The sequence below is a fragment of the Quercus robur genome, chromosome 4 (genome assembly GCF_932294415.1).
Source record: "Quercus robur chromosome 4, dhQueRobu3.1, whole genome shotgun sequence".
Lineage (NCBI taxonomy): Eukaryota > Viridiplantae > Streptophyta > Magnoliopsida > Fagales > Fagaceae > Quercus > Quercus robur.
In genome coordinates, this window is record NC_065537.1 from 14,470,250 (window position 1) to 14,491,335 (window position 21,086).

Genomic DNA, 21,086 nt, shown 5'->3' on the forward strand with positions numbered 1-21,086 from the left:
AACTCCAGTGTTTTGTTAAATCTTCCATGTCTAGGGAAGGAGATCCAGCACTAAGCTCTCGTGGTGTTTCCCAATCCCCAGGAAAAAAACCAACTAGCCTTGCACTAACACTGTTAATGCAAGGGACAGACTCTCCTTCCAAAGGAAGGGACTACAGTGCCATGGCTTGGCAGGGGTTTACAGAGAAAACCTTACCAAGACAAGCAACCCCTACTGAGATGATTAAACTTTTGGGACAATTTGTACTTTAACATGGTATTAGAGCAGGTGGTTTTGAGTTTGATCTCTATCTCCTCCACTCTACCTCCCAATTTAAAATCCCACTTATTGGACCTCACCTATTAAAATGGAGTTTGAGCCCACTCATGAGGATGGGGGGAGGGGGAGGGGGGCGGGGTAGGTGTTAGAAGCATTTGGTTAAATGATTAATTTGCCATATTCCAACAGCCTAAACTTTTGAAACAATCTGTAATTTAACAATCATATTCTTTCCAAGTTTTCTCCAAATGCTTGGTACTTGTAGGAAAACAAAATTTTGCTAGCAAACTGTAGAGCTGATTAGTTGCTACATTGTATTGAAAATCTAAGTTTATAGTTGTAATGCTTTCATTTAATACATTCAATATAGCCAAGTCACTGACTGGTATATATTTGTTCTTGAGCTCTATCGTTGAGATAACATTGTCTATGATGCATAGAGCTAGTGCTAATGAGTTGGGACTGCCTTGTAACTCCTAGTTATTCAATGTACAATTAGCATGCTAGAGAGCAAAGCCAATATGATGGTTCACATTGGACAGTGTGTGTAATGCCTTGTGTTTGGTTTCTAAGTTGTGCGTAGTCTAATAATTTTTTTTTGTTTATTTAATTTTGTTGTTGTGTAGGATCATAATGTATGCCATTGGAGAAGAAAAGTTGAAATGCACATAGAGGACCCCTAAGTGGCTTGGAGGACATATCAATATATTTTACCAAAATGTCAAAGTCGTTTGTCATGTGGAGAAAATCAATCAACATGGAGGAGATGTTTTCAGTGGCTTTTGTAAATCTGGACTCTAGTACCAGCTTTTTATATATACATTGCAGTGACTATCCATGTAGGAGCCCTAAAAATAGGGTTTGTGATGTAATATACCTACCTATTTAGATTAGATTTAATATAATATAAAAATGTTCACAATTATGTAATGTTCAACTTATGAAATTCATGGAATTCTATTAATGTATGAGTTTTGAAAAAGCTTCTAGCTTGAAGTGCTAATGTGGAAATTTAAAGAAAATCTCTCCTTTCAGAAAATAGTAGAAATTTCCTGAGAGCTTATTACCGAGAAAGCAAAAGAAAATTATCAAGAAAATAGTGAAATTTATCTTATTAGGAAGAGACCAATATATGGGTTACATAAAATCATTCTTCTCAGCTAACACTTACAATATCACTTTATTTGATTGCTTTGATATACATTAAGTGATGAAATATCAAACCAAAAGGTTTACAAAGAGTAAAATGTTCTCCTCAACTACCATGAATTAAAATATCAATGAGCATTTACAAATAGTAAATTGTTTCAAAAGAATAACACCCATTTGTGTTCGGGATGCTCTATCTTCCAACCACTTTTTTTTTATTAGAATTATTTTTGCATCTAGTTTTTACTCTCCACTTATTGCCTAATCATGATTTTCTTTAATACACCACTTCTTTAGTGCCTCCTTGAAGACTACATGTGATACAAATTTGAGTCCATCTATTAGCTATACATTCTTCATGCCAGTGTGTTGGTTAAACTCATGGAACCTAGGCCTTGAATTCCCTTCCATGTCAAATGAATATGTAGGAAATGACAGTAGACATTTACCCATGGTTGCAATACAAAATCAACAAGAAGATTAATAGAAAGAGATGGAAAGAAAGAACAATATAGAGAGTAGAAAAAAAAAATACTAACTTCCCCATCCATAAGCTAAACTATTCTCTTAAAGTTAGAGATTTTTACCCGTTTTATTCCCCCAAAAAATAGAAAAGAAAAAGAAACAAGTTTTGACCATATTCTTGTCACTTATTAAATAAACAATATAGAGAACATAATTCATTGCAAATAGTCAGTTAAGAGTCAAATAATTGTAAAGAGTCATTCTATGTGACACACACAATATCCCAAATACTAAAGGGTTCCCTTATTTTTATGAGGAATTGAATGCAAAAACTTAACATGATCATTTGGTATACATATTATAGCATCAATAACCATTAACTAACTGAGGTTTGAAAGCCAAGTGCTAAAATACCACCTCTTTGCAAGCATTGAAAATCAAAATGAAGTTTTTAACCCACTAAAGTTAGTAGAAATGCATCAAAATAAACTTGAATTATTGTTAAAAAATTGAAAACCCATCTAAAATCCTACCAATCAACCAAACTCCATTAGAGATAATCGTGGAATATGATTACCATACTGCCACTGATTATATCATTTGTCTATTTTATTATTACTAATATATGTAGTGTTGTTTTAGTATTAAAGAAGTAGCTCTCATGATGAACTACCTTAATTTGTAGCGAGTAAACAATGGATATCATTCTGTGCAGGAGAAAAACAAAGTAGCCAAGCTTGTTCTACCACCAATTAGCTCATGGTGCCAAAGCAAATCCTCATCAACGGATTCATCAATATAATATACTCAAAAAGATTAAGTTATTAGAAATGCATCAAAATAAAATAGAATTATTATCGAGAAATTTCAAACCCATCTAAAATCCTACTGAACAACCAACCCCTCTAATGGCCATATCCCTCTCAGGCATTTCATCAAACAGCTATGTAGCATGCTCAAAAAGCATTGCATTTTACATACAAAGAGCAGTGAATTGGAAAAACTACCAACTATGGGCATTTTACACAACCAAGCCTACCTAATCCACCACAACTAGCTATCAAACCAAGAAAAGAAATTGCATAAGGAGAATTGGAAAAACTGAAAGCAGCAAAAAAAGGGAAAGAGAAAGTATACCAGTGGTGAACAGCCAGTGAGATGACTACGGAACTCCGGCACTGGACAGAGGATACTGAGGTGGTTATGGACTTCTGGTTGGATCATCTCCCTCTCTCTCTCCCTAAACAGAGCCCAAACTTTCTCCCTCTCTCTCAATGGTTCAGGCTGTTCAGTTTTGTTTTTTATTCCCACATGCCTCTCACCTGAGTTTTACCATTAGTTTATTAACAGAAGAATAACATAGGTATTGATTTGGCAGTGTCTAAAGTTCAAGGAGTAAATTGGCCAAAATTAAAGTTTAGAGGTGTTATGGCCACTACTAAAAGTTCAAGGGGTGTTTAAACATTTTTCCTTATCTTTTTATTAGAAATGAATTTTAAAAATTTAATCGTTGAATTGCATATTATTTATACTTTTAACATACATGTCAAATTTTATTTAAATCAGATGTTGTTTAATATCCAACCAATAAACTTATTTTTTATGTATAATTTTAAAAAACAAAAACTTGAAATTTAAACATTTGACTATTAGCATGGTTATTAATCTTTGATCTTTTTGAAATTTTGCAAGTATGGAGAATATAGTAAAATTATATAATCTAATGGTTAGATTTTCAAAAATTCATATCCAATAAAAAGATATAAGTAAAGTTTAAAGGGATATGTGTGTGTATTATTGTCCTATATATTGTGATATGTGTGAATGTGTGTATATACTATAAATATAATATTATTTTATATAATTTAAATTTTAGAAAGTAAAGAGAATTTGTTACATGTGTGTGTATTATTGTCATGTTATAATAGCCTTTTGTAATACAATTACTGATTTAAGAAAGTTAGTGATTGTTCAAGTTTTTTTTTTTTTTCCTAAGAATGTGATTATTCAAGTATTTGATTGATAAAGTATACACTTAATTTATTATTTACGCATAGATGAGTGTGACTGTGTGGGTTAATAATTAATATAGTGCTAGTTGAGTTTTGTCATTTAGTTTAATTTTTTATTTTATTAAAACAATGACAAGTAGATAATGAAAATTGTATACAAATAAAATTTTTTATACAAATTTAATTAACAAAATAAAATTGTCACATTTACTTATATTGACAATAGATAATGATAATAATGAACTATAATGTAATGATCTCAAAATATGAAAATTTGTAGAAAAAAATTATAAAACTTCATATATTTGCATGTTTTTTTTATGTCGATACCTCAATATATTCAAGTTATTTTTTATTATTAAATTTTGTTTAATTTAAGTTTCTTAATTACATTTGAAAAAAATTACTAGAACCACCATTGAATACTTTCAATGATAAATTTGGACGATGTACCATTGTCAACTTTTTATACTTTTGTTAAGGACCTTGAGTTACTGTATTTAGTGGTGTGCGTGGGCAAGTTGAGTTGAGTTAAGGGACTTTTTTTCAATCCAATCCAACATGATGGGTTAAAAAATTCCAACCCATCACAAGGTCCAACCCAACTCACGTGGATCAGGTTGGATCCATGGGTTGGATATTTTTTTTTTAATTATTATTATTATTAATAATAAATTGAGCATTTGTACAACACCATCATAAATAAGAACAAATTTATAACTAAATAATTATGTGCATAAGAAGGAGATTGAAATTAGGAGAACTTAGGGCTTTATTTTATTTAGGAAAAGGGGCAAAAAAGTAAATAATAATTTTTTATAATATATTTTTAAATATATATTAAATATAGGTGGTCAGGTTGGATTAGTAACCGATACAACTCAACAAGTAGAAATGGATTAAGTCGGTTTTGATGAATTGGCTACACACCCCAACTATATTAAATAGGAAAATAAGTAAAATTACTTAAACTTAAAAGATTAAACAATGAAATAAAATAAATGTTTAGAACTTAAAATATAAATAGACGATATGCGGCTTATTGAGCAACCAAAAAAAAAAGAATTTGATAGAATCAGATAGCTTTGGAGGGAGGGAGGGAGTACGGAGTAGTTCGGTTTTTATATTTTTATATTACAACCTTTGGGTTAGAGAAAAACCCTAATCCAAGTTCCAAAGAGGTTAGGATTAGAAAATCCCAATCCCAATCCCGAGTAGAAATATTTCCACAGTGAACCTCCAAAACATTTGTTTATATATAGACCAAACCAACAAGCGCCGCTCATGAACCAAAAAAATAACCATTAAAGGCTCTATCAAGCGAAAGTTGGACGGACCCAGTAGGGGCCCAAACGCCCTTGGCCCAAAAAATAATAAAAAAATTTAGGGGTTGTTTGGCCAAGGAAATTTCATCACTCAATTTTCATCACTCATCACTCATCACTCATCACTCAATTTTTTACACCCGTTTGGCATCATCACCCAATTTCCATCACTCATCACTCATCACTCAATTTTTCACACCCGTTTGGCATCATCACTCAATTTCCATCACTCAATATTTTTCACACTATTTGTGGGCCCATACCTGTCAGCCGGTGCAACTTTTTCTTTTCTTTTTTTGTTTTGTTTTTGTTTTTAGTACCCAAACTCACCGAAGCTAAAAAAAAAAAAAAAAAAAAAACTAGAACTGAAGACCAAACCAGTTAAAAAAAAAAAAAACCAGATAAGACTAAACCAATGAAGGAAAAAAAAAAAAAAAAGAACCGAACAGCCAACCCAGAAAAAGAAAAAAAGAAGAAGTCAAAAGGTGGTCAAAAGTTGCAGCTGTGGGTCCCCTATGTGTGTTTAATTACAATATTACCATTGAGTTATGAGTTATGGAAACTGAAAACAACCAAAATGTGTTTTCAGTTTCCATAACTCATAACTTAAAAATCAGATAATTGAGTGATGGAAACAGAGTTATCGTTTGCCAAACAACCTTCTTGCTATGGGTCCCATCATTTTTGAGTTATGAGTTATGGAAATTGCCAATCCAAACAGCCCCTTAGTTATATATAATTCTTTAAGCCCAGCCATCCCTTACCGGGCCCCCCCAGCCCAACCCTGACCAACCCCTCCAAGCCCAACCCAATTTTTTTTTAAAACCCAAAAAGAAAAAAAGGCGAGAGAGACAGAGAGAGAAAGTCGAAAGAGATAGAGTCAGAGACCAAGAGAGAGTGGAGTGGAGAGATTGAGAGAGAGCACTAAGTATTGACTGGAGTCAGTGGTCAGCCATGGTGCCGTATAGACTGTCAGCCTCGCACGATGTCGCCACAGGCCACCATCACACTGCCTAGCCTCAGCTGCCACAGACCCACGTCGCTGCCACTGCCCTTAGCCTCTCTGACAGCTTGATCTGCCCAACACACCATTATCTCCGGCAGCTCCAGCCTTCAGCCTCCATCCCAAAATTCCAATTTGTCCTTTCAAGTAGTTTTTCTCTCTTTAAACTTCAAAACCTAACATAACATTGATATAATGTTTGTGTTGTGAATCTGTGATTGACTGATTGTGTTGTTGTGGTGGGTTTGTGTGTGTGTGGTTTTTTTTTTTTTTTTTTTTTTTTTTTGCGCTAAGGATGATTGTAGGAATCTGGTTGTTGTTGTTGTTGGTTTTTTTTTTTTGGCAACTGATGAGTGGGAGAGTCTGAGTTGAGAAAGTGAGATGTGAGTCGTGATTTATATATAGTTTTTGCTAGAGTATTTGACTGTGAGTTGTGATTTACAAAGTGATAATATATAAAGCATTTGATTGTTTGACACTTTGTCTGTTTGTTGGTAGTGGGGCAATATTGGGAATAGGCAACAGAGATAAAGAGAAAGAAGCAGATAAAGGACATATAATGCATTATAAATTAGTGGGGAACCGGTGTGTTTTGGGCAATGGGTGACAAAGATAAAGAGACAAAATGAAATAAATAATATAATATATATATATATATATATATGACACAAATTTATCAAAATAAAATTGTCAATGTTTGATTATTTTTTTTGTGAGATAATAAATATAAATTTTATTTTATTCGTAGATCATTAGAAAATCAACTACAATATTTGATTTTTTCAAAAGAAAAGATTCAAATTCAACATACATGGATGCAGTTGTGAATTTTTTTTATTTTTATTTTCGCTTATCTTCAGCCCCTAGCTTTAAATCCTGGGTCCGTCGGATGCACAAGATGGCATAGTATTTTGCTTCTAGGAAACAATGAGACTATTTATTAATAGATGAGTCAAGGAATCAAGGAATATGTAGTGTGATATCAAAATGTACTTACTGTAATGTTGTTTATGTTTTTGTAGCAGGATATTGGTATCGATTCTCACCACCACATTGGAAATATTAATTTTTTTTGGCTGATTCAATCTCAAAGTTCTTAATTTCTCTCAATGGATCTCCTCCAAATCTATAAAGACCGAAATGATGATGAAATAGACCAATTCCAAAACCCTAATTTCACTGCATCATCCCCCGAGGCCTCCCCACCGTGCCTTCTTCCCGCTAAGTTTGCAGCTCCAAAGGTTGATGAAACCATGTTGGCCCTCATGGTGGCTCAAGCCTACCAGCCCACCCTTACAACAAGGATGGCATTGCCCAAGGCATGCGCAACCACAAGCTCAGCTTTGTTGAGGATGCCTCCATTGAACCTTTCATCTTCGACGAGCAGTACTATACTTTGCACAAGTATGGCTATGCCCCTGACCCCTCTGCCTCTACTGGCAACAATTATGTCTTTGATCTTGATGCCTTGCAAAAGAATGATGCCATCTCTATCTACAACATCCCACAGCACGAGCAGAAGAAGAGGAAGATTGAAAAGAAGGAAACAGAGAAGGAGGAAGCTAATGGCCACGAAGAAAACCTCAATAAGGTTGAGCTTCAGAATCCAGCCAGTGACACTTGGTTGATGAAGAATAGGAAGAGTCCGTGGGCAGGCAAGAAGGAAGGGCTACCGGCTACAAACTAAATTGACAGAAGAGCAGAAGAAGTATGCAGAGGAGTATGCTAAGAACTAAGAAGAAGGGTGAGGAGAGAGAGAGAGAGAGAGAGAGAGGTGGTGAAAAGGGAGAGAGATTATCAAGGAAGGTCTTGGATTGCGCCTCCCAAGGATGCCAAGGCCAACAACGATCATTGTTATATACTGAAGAGATTGGTGCACACTTGGAGTGGCCACACGAAGGGCGTGTCTGCAATAAGGTTCTTCCCAAAACAGGGGCATTTGATATTGTCAGCAAGGATGGTTACAAAGGTGAAAATTTGGGATGTGTTCAATTCAGGCAAGTGTATGAGGACCTACATAGGTCACTCCAAGGCAGTTAGGGATATTTGGTTTTGCAATAACGGGACAAAGTTTTTGACAGTTGGGTATGATAAGAATATCAAGTACTGGGACACAGAGACAGGGCAAGTGATATCAACTTTTAGTATCGGGAAGATTCCATATGTGGTTAGGCTTAATCCAGACGATAATAAGCAGAACATTTTGTTGGCAGGGATGAGTGATAAGAAGATTGTTCAGTGGGATATGAATACTGGACAGGTTACGCAAGAGTATGATCAACATTTGAGAGCCGTGAATACCATTACATTTGTTGATAATAACAGGAGGTTTGTGACTTCGAGTGATGACAAGCCGCTTTGAGTATGGGAATTTGGGATTCTTGTGGTCATAAAGTATATTAGTGAGCCTCATATGCATTCTATGCCATCCATTTCGCTTCATCCCAGTACAAATTATCTTGCCGCACAGAGTTTGGACAATCAGATTCTTACGTATAGCACGAGGGACAGGTTTCAGCTTAATAAGAAGAAGATATTTTCTGGGCACATTGTGGCAGGGTATGCTTGCCAAGTCAATTTCTCGCCAAATGGCCGGTTTGTTATGTCAGGAGATGGTGAGGGTAAATGCTGGTTTTGGGATTGGAAGACACGCAAAATTTTCAGAACTCTCAAGTGTCATGAGGGAGTGTGCATTGGGTGTGAATGGCACCTATTGGAACAAAGCAAGGAAGCAACTTGTGGCTGGGATGGATTGATTAAGTACTGGTAAGTTAACCTCTCATCCTCTGACATTATTGTGGACTCATTCATATATGCATCTATTTTGGTACATTCTGACTTATCTGCCTTGATATTCATTTTTCTAAAACTTGCACAATGTATATTTTAATCTTTTATTGCTAATATCTGGTACAAATAAGAGTAGTATTTTTATAGTGACAAGTTCTGGATGTTTTGTATGATGACACAAATAACAGATTATCCTTGGAGTAGATGTCCATGTAGATACAGGGCTTGACTTTGTGACATCATTCTCTCAATTTTTGTTCATAGATTGATTTAGGGAACCAAAAGTTGTTGTCTGCAGACCCTTTGTCCGCTGTGTGCTTTTTTAAACAGCTGGTTTCTTTCTTTCTTTCATTTGAGGCTATCTTCTTCCTCCTCATGCAATAATATATCTCTCTAATAAAAAATTACTGTTTTTAACCTTTATTCCTTTAAGGATGTTCACCTTGAAGCCCTAATGATATGAGGGGGCTGACTGACCTTAGATCCCAAGCAACAAATTCTTCAACATTCTGTTTACTCAGCTGTAAGACATATAGGACTGTAATTTTTATTTTTTTTTTGATAATTAAAATATATGAGAGTAAATTATTAGTTTCCATTATCTGCCTTGCAAACATGTTGGTCCTTCCTCATTTATTTTCCACTCGCAGCAAAAATTCCATTCCATTAACTAACCTCTCTCCACAAAGCAGGGAAATAATTCTCCTCTTTCTTCTTTCACTGACACCAAGAGCAGAAAATACAATCACTTTAAATTCTACCATACACAACTTAATCAACTTCTTTGTCGGGAGATTTTTTCCCAAGTCATAACATGCTTTTTTTAACATTTAACTTGCAAATACTTTGGAGGACTTGCTTTAAAGCTGCTGATTTAGACACTAACTCTATTTCTCTCTCCATAACATATGTATAATAATATATGCATATGTATATGTATTTATAAAAGACCTGCACTATGTGTGCTTGCACATTGAATTTCTTGTTTCCTATATGTTCCTAAGCCTCCTAGTCTATTAAGGTAAGAGTTTCAGCACAAATACCCCCCTAAGTCATTGATTGGAGTCTATTAACAAAAATGACCAAGTACTCTAAATTCAAGAAAAATATCAATTTCTTCCCCCATTGTCCTGCAATTGGTCTCATCATCGTTTTTAATCTACTAGGGACATAATTAATTTGTTTTTTCTTCGGATTCAGATTAATTAATTTGTTGATCTATAAAGTTTCTTCCAACTCTGTGTTTGCATGTTTGTGTGTGTGTCTGTGGAGGAAATATCCTTCAGAGTGCAAGATTATGCAACTAAAAAAATGTGCATTATCTATCAGTAATCTAGATTAGCAAAACATAAGGTAATAGGATTAATGGCATTACAGGACGAGATGACTTCCACAGATATTATGCATATCTTGTTATACCCGTAAACCCTCAAAGATTATAGAGTTGCTTCTTCCATCATTTCCATTACATTCACCATTAACATCAACTTTGCCACTGCTAATACTTTTTGGATAAAAGAGTCTCTCTCTCTCTCTTGTTGTTTATGCAAGACATCTAAAAGATTCCTTAAATTTGAAAATCGGTAGCATTTTAGCTTTTGGGATTCAAATCCAAAATTATATCACAATATCAGAGGTTTTTTTTTTTTTTGGGTGCTAAATATGTTGTTGCAAATATTATTCATGAGTATCATAAGTATGTGCTTGTTACTCATTGGGGATGTTGTAACCCTGCAATGTGCAACTTTGTCATGCTCCCCTGGCATGATTTGTAAGGGTTTCCTTGCCTTCTAGTTATTTTTACCTAAGTTATAGTGGTTGGCTGAGATTAAAGTAAATTATGGGGGTGAGATATATGTTTATGCAAATAAGTAGGTTGTAGTAAGTTTCATTTGAATCATCAGCAGTAGATTTGCTGGCTGTATGGATATGACCTTGCCATTGGCTGTCATTCATTTGCTATTGACTTTTTGCTTCTTTGGCATCTTCCTTCGGAGTATTATGTTAGGTTACTGGTGATTCATGTGACTTATCTCTCAATTTTGGATAGGACGAAATCATTCTTCTACTGCCCTCTACTCTCCTGAATTTATGTGGTGTTTATAATGTTTTTAATTGTTGCATTAAACCTACTTACCCAAAAAAAAAAAAAAAAAAAAAAAAAAAAATTCACATTAAACCTGAAGTTGCAATTGCTTTACATCCACGCCCTCATGTTAAATAATTTTGCTCCCTATATTGACTCACATGATGGAATGGTGAATCTGTTTAGCGTTTTGTAAACTAACTTTTTAAATTTTGGCTTGCAGGGACTAGTTGCTTCTCTGCTCTATGTTGCAAGGTGTGGCAATCATGTGGTGAACCTGTCTTTGGCCCCTAGATTTGATGCGGGAGACACAAGAAGCTTTGTATTTAGTATTATTTATATTTCTATGTTTTAGGTCCTAGTGGTTTATTAGACTATTAGTATTTTTATTACTTGGAAGTAGGGTTATTTTTGTAATGAGATAATTAGGGTTTCCTATATCAATTAGAACTAGGATTTAACAAACTTTTATAAGCAAACTATTGAAATCCTTTGAGAGATATGCCCCGGAAACTTCAACTTATCACCACCTGGGCCAACTTCAACATTTCCCTAATGAAGGCATGGAGTGGCTTCATATGTTACCAATGAACTAGTTTTATCACTTAGAGCATTCACAGTAAGGGAGTTAAAAATTATAGCCTTTAGTAACTCAAAACACTACTTTATCTATTTTAACACCTTAGTTTATAGTACACCTTATAGTAAAGGTTTTATATTTTTTACCACTTTATTAAAATACTATTTCTTTATTATTTTTTTAATTCTTTTTTATTCCCATTTTCAACCCTTCCTCTCTCCTTCTCTGTGTGTATTTAAGGCTGTAAACGAGCCAAGTTTTGTCGAGTAGTGAATGTTCAAGCTCGGCTAGACAGCAAAAGCAAAATGTTCAAGCTTGACTTGAGTTTGATACAAGCTTACAAATAATGTTCAAGCTTGAGCTTGTTATAAAGTATAAAAGCTTGAGCTCGGCTTGGTTCATTAGTCAAGCCAAGCTCAATATTATGTTTTTGAGCCTGAGATCCAACACAAGTATATTATTAAGTTTATATCAAGTTTATTATCTAACCTATTTGGTTTGAATGAGTAGTCTCAAATTATAATTAATTAAAGTCTTAGAAGGATATGAGTTTACTTGTCAAGCTCATATCAATTTTATTACCAAACTCATAAATAAGCCTAAGCTCAACTTGTTTTGTTACTTTTGTATCGAGTCTTGTGTTAACGAGCTTGTTCATGAACAATATTTTTTACTCAGGCTTGGCTCGTTTATTAAACAAACCTAAAACTAAAGTTTAAACTTGGCTTGTTTATAAACAAACAAACATGAATTGGCTTTTTATCGAACCAAGCTCGAGCTGTTTATGAACAGCTTGGTTCATTTACAGCCCTATGTGTATTTCTCTTTTTCCATAAAAAACAACCAAAATCCACTCTTACTACAACAGACACTGCCAGCTAAGGTTGTCAAAATTGGGATCCTACGTAGGATTGTTGAAGGTAGGTAGGATCATAGATCGTAGGATCCAATTGTGAATCGTAAGATCCTATATATTTTCAGATTTAAAGCAAAAAATACATTGATAATGATTTTGTATGTTGAATAATCACGTAAATTATAAATTTATCCATAAAAAATTAAGATTTGTATTTGTAATTTGCATGTCATACATCGCTAAGTCTATACTAATGAAACAAATATATTTAAGTTTTGACCCAATATATCTAAAAAGTTCAATAAATACTTAATTAGCAACCAAATACCAAAATATTTATTAAAACATATTGAAAAATTTTCCAAGTTCTAAGTTCCAAGTTTGAAATCCAAAATAAGTTATCAAATGGAAATTAGTTAACTACAATATGAAATCGAAAAGCAAGATAAATTTTAAAGTGAAGTGAACATTTAATTATTCACATTCTAAGGTTCTTATAACCACCGTCATAAATTTCTAATCATCATCATTCATTTCATCATCAATGTAGACATTATATATTTGTATACTAGAGCTGTAAAAGACATCAAGATACAATTTTACACTTAACTATTCAAGTTATACCACTCGACAACAATTAAAGAGCATGCTCAGAAAAATCAATCAATCAATATACAAATACAAACATAACTGATAAAATTATATATAAAAAATATTTTAGTAATATTTGAACACAAATTAGTATATTGATTAAAAAAATTTAACAACATTATAGTTTAAATGGTAGCAAAGTCAACATCAAATTTTTCATTTAGAAATGATGAGACATTCATTCATTTTGATTACAAGTGAACTAGAAAATAGAAAACATTTACTTAGGTTAACATAATTTTATAAAAATAAAATAAAAAGTCATACCATCACAACATGAAAAAATAAAAAACCTTTAAACTTCATCAAAACAAAAAAAATTATCCCATAAAAAAAAAAAAAAACCAAAATTTTTTGCTTTTGGTAGGATCTGTAGGATCCCATACGATCCTATATAATCCTACATGATCCTGTGTACAATCCTACCACTACTTGATCCTGCGTACAATCCTATCATTTTTACGATCCTAGTGCGATCCTAAACATTTTGGTGATGTGGGATCATAAAATCGAGCGACCCTACAATCCAGATCGCGAGACAACCATGCCGCCAGCCACCACCATTATCGGCCACCACTAAGCCACCACCCACCATCAGAAATCCACTGCCAAAAAAAAAAAAAAAACCGCTACTACTACCACACCCATTGCCACCAGCCACCATTGCTCACATACATTGCCAACAGCCATCGCCCACACCTCAACCCAAATCAAAGCCCAATCACAAACCCCAAAACCCACCATAAAACCAAAGCCACAAGATCAACTAAAACCCAAACAAAACCGAAAACTATCAGATCATTCAAGCTTGGATTCGATCTAGAGAGAAAACAATGGAGAAAAAGAGAGTTAACCCACCATCGTTGTGCCGCCACGATCAGATCTGACCAGCCATTCACGACCCAACACAAAACCAGACCAGATCTCAGTTGCGATCCACAATCCACCAGTGAAAGGGAAAGAGAACTGGTGAGAAGAGAGAAGGAAAAAAAAAAGCGGCATTGAACAGAAAAGGAAAAAAAGAAAAAGAAAAAAGAGAGAGAGAAAAGCAGATTAGAGGAGAAGAGAAGAAAAGAGAGAAGAAGAAGAGGGGAAAAAAAACTAAAAGGGTAATACGCCAAAAAAGAGAGAGAGAGAGAAGAAAGTGAGAGAGAAAGGGAAAATATTTTTTTAAATAAAGGAGAGAGAACAAATAAAATATTATTTTTATTTATAAGTTTAGAGTTACATTAGGTTGTCAAAGATGACAACTTACAGCAATCACATCTTTGATGTAAAAAATGCTAAAAAGTCATTTTTAGCTCACATCCCTCAAAAACACATTCACATCTGATGATACTGAAAACAATACCACCAATGAGTCGCACGCTCCTCACTCGATCGCAGATGACACCTGCACAACGAAAAGGAATGACCTAGCAGAGAGCACCGGTGTGGTACCGGCCGAACACCTTCCGAAGGTCAAGTTAGAACTATTCTCACTGCTCTAGAGTGCTAGAGAGGGTAAAATTACACGTACCTTGGTTTATGAGAGTGCTCGGGTTTTTATAGTGGAGAGGGCTGACCCTCTTTTCCTTGGAGCGGAAGTCTTTTCCTTATAGGAGTCTCCTTGGGCGTATTTTACGGGATTCTTTCCATATAGGAGTCCTTAGGTTCCATGAAACGTGGGGAGCAAGTTATTTACTTGTACACGTAAATGTGCATAATGGTAATTTCACAGACTGACGCCGTCAGTCTATGTTATCCCGTCAGTCCACGCTTATCCCGTAAGCTTCGGGAAGTTCGGCCTCCGGAGTTCTTTAGCCTTAGGTCACCGTCAGCCAAGAAGGTATGCTGACGGCAAGACCATCTCGTCATCCTTGCTAAGTTTGCACCTTCACCCTTGCCAGGTCTGCACCGTCTCCCTTGTCAGGTATGTGCCGTCACCTTTGCCAGCATATTTTTTATCCTCATCATTTGCCCCCTACTCCATACCTCCGTCACCTTCTGTACTGACGGGTTTATGGAGTTTGCTTTCAAAAGAGGCAGAAACATCGTTTGCGTAGATCTGAGCATTTAATGCCTTGGACAGGTGGCTCGTTCCCATTGGCCTCACTTCTGACGAGACGTCGCTTCGTCTTCCGCGCCATTTTTTCCATATATAAACAGCGTTTTCAGTCATTTTTCACTATTTCAACCCTGCTGAGCTTGTGGAGAGACAGACCGTCGCTCACCTTCCGTCAACTTCACTTCCGTCAGTTTATCCGTCGCTGTAGCCGTCCTGAAGGCTTCCGTACCGGTAAGTTTTCATCCTCTCTCCTTCCTTCTTTTTCTTTTTATTTTTGCCTTATTAGTGAGGCCGTCAGCCTAGGTACTTAGTTTGAACCCGTCACTTGTAGGTAGTCAGATGTCGAGTGACGCGTCTTGTGATGAGTCGTCAGTCCGCGAGGGAGCGGGCTACGACGAGACCTTTGGTTATGAAAATGAGTCAGAGTTCTCCCTCCCGTCGGAGAGAGAGTCGTCAGCCCAATCTCCCGACGGTGAAGAGAGTTTTGCTGAGGGAGATGGGGATGAGGGAAGAGGGGATGAAAATGACGGGGATGGAATGGACGGGGACGGAATAAACGTTGACGGGGATGGAATAGATGTTGACGGGGAAGATAGTGACGGGGATGAGAGATCCAGTGAAGGAACCTCGGAGGGTTCCGGAGATAACCGTCCCTTCATTCTTCCTGAGGATTGGGCCGTCAACAAATTTTTGCCTGGGATGAGTGGTAAGGTCTTTAGGGAGTTACGGGTTCGTTATCAGATCCCAGACCACATTCCCATCCGTCTCCCTAGAGAGGGTGAGAGGTGTTACTTCGGGCGGACAGCTGACGTCGGTATGTATGACGCCATGTTTGCTGCGGGCCTGAGGTTACCGTTGACGGCGTTGCACTGTCAACTAGCTGATTTCCTTGGAATATCCGTCACCCAAGTTGCCCCAAATGCCTGGAGGACTTTTATAGGAGCTGAAATCCTATGGGGCAGTCTTAGCGGAGGACACCGTCAGCTTACACTAGAAGAGTTCTTTTATTGTTACAGACCTCACCATATTGCCTCGTCCAAGGGGACGTATCACTTTAACGCCCGAGAAAAAGGGCTACGGTTAGTGTCAGATATGCCTGACTCAAATAGAAATTGGAAGAGTAGGTATTTCTTTGTTGAGGGGACGGACTGGGTCTGCCGTCAGGAGGAGTGGGCGACGATGCCCAGTGGTTATTTTGACAACACATGGGCTTTTGTCAAAGATTCAGGTCAATCCCGTCACTCATGAGGCTCGTGTGTTTTTTTAAGTGACGGTCGTAACACTTGTTATTTTTTCTTTTTCAGCTTATATCCGTCCGCAGATAACTGACGAGCAGGAGGGGTTCATCCAACGGATTCTAGAGATCCCTTTGGAAGACCGTAAGTGCCGGGATTTGATCACCCTTGACACCCTCCACTTATACTGTGGGGGCCCAGATCCGTCAGCGGAAGCTCGTAGGTTGGAGGAGTTTGCGCGCCGGCGTAAGTAGACTTCCACTCCCGTCAGTTTAATTATTTCTGTCACTTTCCCTTATTAGTCTTTCTTTGTTTTGTAGAGATGGAATCCGCGAAACAAAGGATACGGGCCGCCGCAGCTCGTCAGAAAGAAGAGAGGAGGGCCAAGGAAGCAGGGGGGGAAGCCTCGTCAACCCCCGTGGCCGTCGCCAAGGTGGCGAAGAGGAAACCTGACGGGAGTGATGGCCGTCCAGCCAAAAAGACTGCCGTCACTCCGTCAGTCGAGCCATTGAAGGAGAAGTCCCCTCCGACGTCTGGCCACGGCGCGGGAAAAGGGGTGATGACTTCCACTGGTCCCGTCAACGAGGGCCCGTGCCGTCTCCTAACCCACAAGGAATACGCCGTCGGGGAGGTTGAAGCTCTTATAAAACCGACGGACATGGAGCCCTGTGATCAAGTAGGGACGGAAGATTTAGGGGCGTCGGCCCTCTTTGATCTCTCCAGGGTAAGTTTCTCACGTTTTCGGTTTGAACATGCCGTATCTTGTTTTGATGTATTTTTCATCTGACGGATACGCTTTTTTAGGCCTTGGTTCGTGTCAAAGCCCTTCGTGACCGTTGCGAGGCGAAGGAGGGGGTCGTCAGTTGAGTTCGCAGCCACAACAAGAACTTGTTGAATCAGCAGGCTCAGTACAAGGAAGCCGTCCGTGTCCTTAACCAGGAGCTGAAAGATGTTAATACTAAGCTGACGGAGGCCAGTGGCGAGAACGTCAAGTTCCAAGGAGAGGTGACGGCTCTGGAGGAGAAGCTGCAGACGGCGGGGCTGACGCGATCAGAGATTTCAAAACGTCGCAGTCTTTCATCGACTCATGTGGTCAGTATTACGGCACTGGGTTTGATGACTGTCTTCGACAGGTCGCGTCGGCCTTCCCGGATCTGGACTTGTCTGGGATTACAATGGACGATGGAGACGACGTCTCTCTTCAGCCCGAACCTACTCCGGAGCATGACAGCAGCGTCGTCCTGGCCCAGCCTGCCGTCAATCCTACAGCTCCTGATTCTCCGGCGGTTATCGTGGACGTTGAGGACCGTCCCGCTGACGGCAACCCTCCTGCTGCTTAATTATAGCTATGTACTTAGGCAGTTTGTTCCTTTTTTCTTTTTTCAAATTTTCTGGAAAACAGTTGTTATTTTTAGTTTTGAACGGTTGTAGTTTTAAACAATTGTAGTTTTAAACAATTTGTAATGTTCAAGTGCCCTTGTCGTTTGTATAATTGCACGTATTTCATTTCCGTCGCTTTTATCTATTTATTTTAGACAAAATTGTTGGAAATTCCCGTCTGCATGTAATACGTCATCTCTTTAAACTGTTGAATATCCCGTCAGCTTTACGACCGTCAGTTTGTATGTTATCTCTTTATTGGTCCGTCATTTTCGAGGACCTTGTCGACGATGGTTATTCCATCTTATTGGACCGTCAGCCCTTTGGCTGTTGGCCTTTTCGGGCCGTCAGTTTCTTGGCCTTGGCCTTGATGTCATTTGACATCTTTTTGGTCCGTCAGTTTTGAGGACTGTTTCTACGATGGTTATTCCATCTTGTTAAACCGTCAGCCTTTTGGCTTTTAGCCTTTTTTGGGCCGTCAGTTTCTTGGCCTTGGCCTTGATGTCATTTGACATCTTTTTGGTCCGTCAGTTTTGAGGACTGTTCCTACGATGGTTATTCCATCTTGTTAAACCGTCAGCCTTTTGGCTTTTAGCCTTTTTTGGGCCGTCAGTTTCTTGGCCTTGGCCTTGATGTCATTTGACATCTTTTTGATCCGTCAGTTTCAAAGACTTAGTCGTTTTTTGGGCTGCAAACTTAGTGGACCGTCGGAAGGAAAATACACTTCAGCAATTTCTGAATAAAACTCTTCTTATTGCCATGCATTTAAATAAAAGTAATTAAAAACAAATCCTGCCCCTTGGGCTAAAAAAGTTGTTGCGAAAAAACTAAAATAAACGATAAATCTGAGGAGTTGAACTATAAAAAAAAAAAAGGAGTTGGTCTTCATGCTGCTGCTCCTATTGGTAGTACTTCCGTAGGTGCTCGGTGTTCCAAGGATGTGGTAGTTTCTGTCCCTCCAATGTTTCAAGGTGGTAAGTACCTTTTCTCTGCCACGACAAGACTCGGTAAGGACCTTCCCAATTGGGGCCGAGTTTCCTTTGGGTAGGGTCCCTAGCGGCACCCATGACTTTTCTAAGAACAAGGTCTCCGACTTGGAAGTCTCTGTGTCGGACCCGAGAGTTGTAGGATTTGGCCATGCGATCCTGGTACCTAGCGAGCCTCTGTTCTGCTGCTGCCCTGATCTCGTCCACTAGGTCAAGCTGTAGTCGCATAGCCTCATCGTTTCTGCTCTCATCGTGGTTGTGTATCCTGTAGCTTGCGAGTCCAACTTCGGCCGGGATGACTGCTTCGCTTCCGTACGTCAGGCGAAACGGTGTCTCTCCTGTGGGTGTTCTTGCCGTCGTCCTGTATGCCCATAGTACACTTGGCAATTCTTCGGGCCATATACCCTTTGCCCCCTCGAGCCGAGTCTTGATGATCTTGAGCAATGATCGGTTTGTGACTTCGACCTGTCCATTAGCTTGAGGGTGGGCGGGGGAGGAGTAGTGGTTCTTTATTCCCAACTGTGAGCAAAAATCCCGGAAATGGTCGTTGTCGAACTGTCTCCCGTTATCCGAGACAAAGACTCTAGGAATGTCAAACCTGCATACGATGCATCTCCAAACGAAGCTGCGAACGTTCTTCTCCGTAATCGTGGCTAAAGCTTCAGCTTCCACCCATTTCGTGAAATAGTCGATGCCTACTACCAGGAATTTCAGCTGCCGCATAGCTGTAGGGAACGGTCCCATAATGTCTAATCCCCATTGTGCGAACGGCCATGGGGCTGTCATTGGGGTCAGCTCTTCGGTCGGCTGTCTAATAATATTGCTGAACCGTTGGCATTTGTCGCAGGCCCTGACATAGGCTTCGGCGTCCTTCTGCATGGTGGGCCAATAATACCCTGCTCGTACAAGCTTGTGTACCAATGATCTGGACCCTGAGTGGTTTCCGCAGATTCCTTCATGTACTTCTCTCATGACGTAGTCCGCCTCTTCCGCACCCAAGCATCTCAGATACGGTCGGGAGAAACCTCTCTTGTATAGGACGTCTTTTATCAGGACGAACCTTGCCGCCTGGATTTTAAGTTTCCTTGCAGCTTCCTTCTCGTCCGGTAAGACCCCGTTTTTTAGGTACGAAACCAACGGCGCTGCCCAGCCGCTGTCGGAGCATATTTCCTGCATATTGCTGAGATCTATTAGCGGGGAAAGCTGTACAAAGGAGAGTACATTACCAGGGACGATCATTCGTTCTGCTGAGGCGGCTTTCACGAGACGGTCTGCTCGCTCGTTTTCCTCTCTGGGAATCTGGACGATTTTGGCTTCTAGGTCGCCCACTCTTGTCCTTACTTCGTCAAGGTACCTCTTCATCTTTTCGCTCTTGCACTCGTAGTCTCCATTTATCTGGTTGGTGATGACCTGTGAATCGCAGTAGACGGCTACCCTTGCGGCTCCTGCCGCTTTGGCGAGGTCGAGTCCTGCTATCAGTGCCTCATATTCTGATTCATTGTTGGTGGCGGGAAAGTTTAGACGGACCATACATTCAATGGTGTCTCCTTCAGGTGATAGTAACACAATGCCGGCCCCTGCGGCTTGCCTGTTGGATGATCCGTCCATATGTATGCTCCATTGAGGGGACTCTGCTGCCCCCTGGTCCTCGTCATGGGTGAACTCAGCTATAAAGTCGGCGACAGCCTGTCCCTTGATGGCGGTCCGCGGACGATACTGAATGTCAAATTCGCTCAGTTCGATCGCCCATAATGCCAGCCGGCCCGCGGCCTCGGGGCTGCTCATTGCTCGCCGTAAAGGCTTGTCAGTCAGGACATTTACCGTGTGAGCTTGGAAGTACGGTTTGAGCTTTCGGGCTGCCGTAACCAATGCGAAGGCAAGTTTTTCCACCGGCGGGTATCTTTCCTCGGCACCGCGAAGCGCTCGGCTTGCGTAGTATACGGGTTTTTGCACTCTTTCTTCTTCTCTCATCAAGGCTGCGCTAACAGCTGCGGGGGAGACGGCTAGATAGAGAAAAAGCTCTTCTTCCGGCTGCGACGGGCTCAACAACGGCGGAGAGGAGAGGTAAATCTTCAATTCTTCGAACGCTTGCTGGCATTCGCTGGTCCATTCAAAGGATTTTTTCAATGTCCGGAAGAAGGGCAAACACTTGTCCGTTGCTCTCGACCCGAACCTGTTAAGTGCCGCTATTTTTCCATTTAGGCTCTGCACCTCCTTTATACTTCTTGGCGGTGTCATTTCCATAATGGCTCGAATCTTATCT

General features: G+C 39.0%; 1 long non-coding RNA gene and 1 pseudogene across 1 annotated transcript; one reads left to right on the top strand and one right to left on the bottom strand.

Moving 5' to 3' along the window:
• Nucleotides 1-1,411: 1,411 nt before the first annotated feature.
• Nucleotides 1,412-3,285, bottom strand: LOC126720650 (uncharacterized). Its single transcript, XR_007653566.1, has 2 exons — nucleotides 3,010-3,285; nucleotides 1,412-1,811 (listed from the first exon to the last, which is right to left on the bottom strand). It is a non-coding gene; the product is annotated as an uncharacterized LOC126720650 (long non-coding RNA).
• Nucleotides 3,286-7,321: 4,036 nt separating this feature from the next.
• LOC126720649 (uncharacterized) lies at nucleotides 7,322-8,982 on the top strand (annotated as a pseudogene).
• The last annotated feature ends 12,104 nt before the right edge of the window (nucleotides 8,983-21,086 follow it).